The sequence below is a fragment of the Ceratina calcarata genome, unplaced genomic scaffold, assembly GCF_001652005.2.
Source record: "Ceratina calcarata isolate Rehan_Ccalc_2016 unplaced genomic scaffold, ASM165200v1 scaffold458.2, whole genome shotgun sequence".
NCBI classification, from domain to species: Eukaryota; Metazoa; Arthropoda; class Insecta; order Hymenoptera; family Apidae; genus Ceratina; species Ceratina calcarata.
Window position 1 is genome coordinate 11,638 of NW_017169806.1, and position 4,029 is coordinate 15,666.

Consider the following 4,029-nt stretch of genomic DNA (forward strand, 5'->3'; position numbering starts at 1 on the left):
TTCTCTAACCTCAGAATAAAAGAGGGGAAGGTATAAGGCTGTTTAAAAGAGGGGAGGTATTGTGATGTATGTACGTCGCGTTTGAGCGACGTTAGGTTGGTACCGCGGGCGGGCGTTAGTCTCGTCAGATTGAGAGTAACAGTGTCGACTGCTTCACCTCATCCTAGTTCCCTATGCATGAACCTACGTGCACCACCCACAATACATAACACTTATCATGTATTGTTGGTCGCGTGCAGTGATACACCCTCTCCTCTTTTCACATGTGTTAGGCTTCGCATGTGCTAGGCTTCGCATACGTTCACGATCCCTCTTCTTCCGCACTAGGCTTTGCACACGTTCGCGATCCCTCTTCTGCGCACTGCGAGAGGAATTCGCAAAATCTGCGACTTGTTGGAGATCGCGATGATCCCCTCTACCCCGTAAACCGCGTTAGGGCCCGCGTACGTTCGCGATCCCTCTCTTCGCACACTACGAATTTGCAGGATCAGTGATTTTTTTGCAGGACCCCCCTCTTCCCCGTAAACCACGCTAGGGCCCGCGTACGTTCGCGATCCCGCTTCTCGCACGCTATAAAGGTCGCAAACGTGCGCGTCCCCCTCGCTGCACATCCCGTGCGCCGCCGTATGCCCCCACGGCTCCGCGCCCCCCTGAGCACTCCAGGGTTTAAACCTGCCTACCTATCCTACTCGATTACCCTGAACGGTGGATCACTTGGCTCGTGGGTCGATGAAGAACGCAACAAATTGCGCGTCAACGTGTGGACTGCAGGACACATGAACATCGACATTTCGAACGCACATTGCGGTCCACGGATACAATTCCTGGACCACGCCTGGCTGAGGGTCGTTCACGTTCACCATAGACTGTTTGCGTCGCGCGCGGACTCTTCTCTCCATCCCGAGCGGACGGCTGGGGGTAGTTTCGTATGTGGGTCGTACGAGCGATTGTTGGACGTTTGTCGGCGTTCGTCGCGGCGAGAGTCTAGTAGAGTCAGTCACGTGTCCGTTCGGACTCGTTACACAGACCACACACACACATACAATTGTCTCTTGTTCTTGGCAATCGTACGCGTGATGCGCGCGGTGGCCGCTATCGCGAGCGAATTCGATTCGCGTTTCGAGGAAATCTGAGGAAGATATCCTGTGCGTATCACAGACCCAGCGATCTCGTAACTTTACGTGCAAGCGGAAAGTGGGGACGACGCGACCATGGTGGGGACCAATAGTTGGTGGGGGTATGCAGTGATTTTCACGGTAGCGCTGCGGAGAGCTTCGCGAACGCGCATGAGCACGCATGAGGGGAATAGTAGTGGGGATCGAAATACGGGCGAAAAACAGGGGAAGCGAGCCGTGCACGTAAAGTTACGAGATCCCTGCACAGACCTGCTTGAGTGCGTCAATTCTCTCGTGGCTGAGGCGAGTTGTGATTGTTAGCTACGGCGTAACAGCGACCGCACCAATTCTCGTCTCGTTCTCATCGCGAGAAGAGGCGCACCTAGAGCGTACACGTTGGGACCCGAAAGATGGTGAACTGTGCCTGGTTAGGACGAAGTCATGGGAAACCCTGATGGAGATCCGTAGCGATTCTGACGTGCAAATCGATCGTCGGTACTGGGTAGAGGGGCGAAAGACTAATCGAATCATCTGGTAGCTGGTTCCCTCCGAAATTTCCCTCAAGATAGCTGGCACTCGCTCTCGAACGCATTGCGAGTCTCATCTGGTAAAGCGAATGATTAGAGGCCTTGGGGCCGAAACGACCTCGGCCTATTCTCAAACTTTAAATGGGTGAGATCTCTGGCTTGCTTGAACGATTTTTTTATGAAGCCACGAGATTTTTGGATCAGAATGCCAAGTGGGCCAATTTTGGTAAACAGAACTGGCGCTGTGGGATAAACCAAACGTGGAGTTAAGGCGCCTAAGTCGACGCTTATGGGATACCATGAAAGGCGTTGGTTGCATAAGACAGCAGGACGGTGGCCATGGAAGTCGGAATCCGTTAAGGAGCGTGTAACAACTCACCTGCCGAAGCAACTAGCTCTGAAAATGGATGGCGCTCAATCGTCGCGCTTATACTCTACCGTCAGCGGTAAGTGGGGAGGGACGCGCGATACTCGTGGCCGGCATCATTGCCGTCCTCCATGAAGCCTTGACGAGTAGGAGGGTCGCGGCGGCGTGCGCAGAACTGTCTGGACGCGAGCCTGCCTGGAGCCGCTGTCGGTGCAGATCTTGGTGGTAGTACCAAATACTCCAGCGAGGCTCTGGAGGACTGATGTGGAGAAGGGTTTCGTGTGAACAGCCGTTGCACACGTGTCAGTCGATCCTAAGCCCTATGAGAAATCATATGCAGATGTGGTGTTCTCGAATCATGCAACGAAACACATGTATATTTGAACGACTACACGCGTAACTATAAATAACGAATCGACAATGGCAATCGCAAGGATCGGTGAGAGCAACGTTCGCGACACGCCGTACCACGCGCGAACACGGACACGATCGAATGCCGGTGTGTGTTCTCTCTCGATACACACACCACCACGTGATCCGCTGCTTCGCGCTCGAACGACACGGTATCGTGCGCCGCGGTGTGTGGTGTATATATCACTCACTGTTTTCGTCGTTGTCCTCTTGCTCGATTTTTCGATGTACGGAAGTCAGTCCTCTATTGCGAATAATATTAGATCCTACCTAGCCCCACAGAGACGATTATACTGCCATTATTGTTATCTACGAATTTACTTACCGACTGGTGGTAAGGATGGACACTAAACTTGTGCCGAGCAAAGTGGTCCGGGACGACGAGCTAGATTGGGAATCAAGCCAGGATGGCCCCCCAACAACGCCATGGACCCTAAATCATCCAAATCGCCAGTGAAGAGAAGGAGCCAATTTGTGACCATGTCGCCGGCCGCGCCTGTGGTGGCCGCAAATGTCACTGAAAAACTGCCGATGCCTAAAATCAAAGTCGACAGCTTACAGAAATTTGTAGTCGACAAACTGGGACATATGTACACTATATCGAATATGATGATCCCGAAGATTAACAAACAGGATGCCCTCATACATGAGAAGGCGTGCAGGGAGGTGAACTAGGCGATCATGACCATGAGCGAAACAATTATGGACCTCTATAGCGAGAGGAACATAATTGCGGGGGCGATGACGCAAATGAAACGTGACATGAGAAAGCTTCTCGAGGAGGAACGGAAATACCTGAGGAAGGAGCTGTCGAGCGCAGTCTCGAGCATGGAGAAGTCACTCCTTAATAAGGTTAAAGTGGCTGTTCAAGACCATGTGGAGGAAATCGTGGAGAAGGTAACCCAACGGCAGCCGTCTAGCTGCACGGCTGACGCACTGGAGAAGGTGCTGGAGAAGGCTGAGGAGAAAGCTGTGGCAAATATAGGTAAAACAACATAACAGCTGGTTGCTGCGCCGCACCCGGAGACAGGCGGTGAGAGGATTGATGTTTAAAAAAGGAATAAGTTAATTTCCTAATCGCCTCTCCGATTTAAATTTAATCGTCCGAAATACTAATAATCTCGGGACTGTATTGACGNTCTGAGTTTGGTCTAGGGGTACACAGAAAGAGCAAGCACCCAGTACAGGCCAACAACATGATAGATACGGGTAACAGATGGACAAGGGAGGAAATCGGGAGAATGGCTGCTGTTAAAGCTGAAGTGGATGCAGGCCTGGTAAACACCAACCAAGTGCTGCAACAACGCCTCCAAATCACAATGTCTCTGGAAGCCATTAAAGGCATGAGGAAGAAGGCAACGTATAAAGCTCTTGTCGCTGAAAAGAGGGATGCAGCCTCTTCCCCACAGGCGTGTGAAGAACAAACCAGCGAAGGCAACGCAGCAATTGAGGCGGCGAAGCAACTGGTGAGGTCTCAACTGCTTTTCAACATGGAAGCCCTCACTGAGGATAGCGAACGAGTTGAGGCGCTCCAGGAAGCAATAAAGGCTGCGGTGGATGGCCAAGCAGAGCTATCGACCAACCACCTGGTAGAATGGGTCGCCCTCAT

General features: G+C 52.2%; 1 non-coding gene across 1 annotated transcript; it reads left to right on the forward strand.

Annotated features, from left to right (window-relative positions):
* The first annotated feature begins 694 nt into the window (after positions 1–694).
* Positions 695–849, forward strand: LOC113464639 (5.8S ribosomal RNA). Its single transcript, XR_003389487.1, has one exon. It is a non-coding gene; the product is annotated as a 5.8S ribosomal RNA (ribosomal RNA).
* The last annotated feature ends 3,180 nt before the right edge of the window (positions 850–4,029 follow it).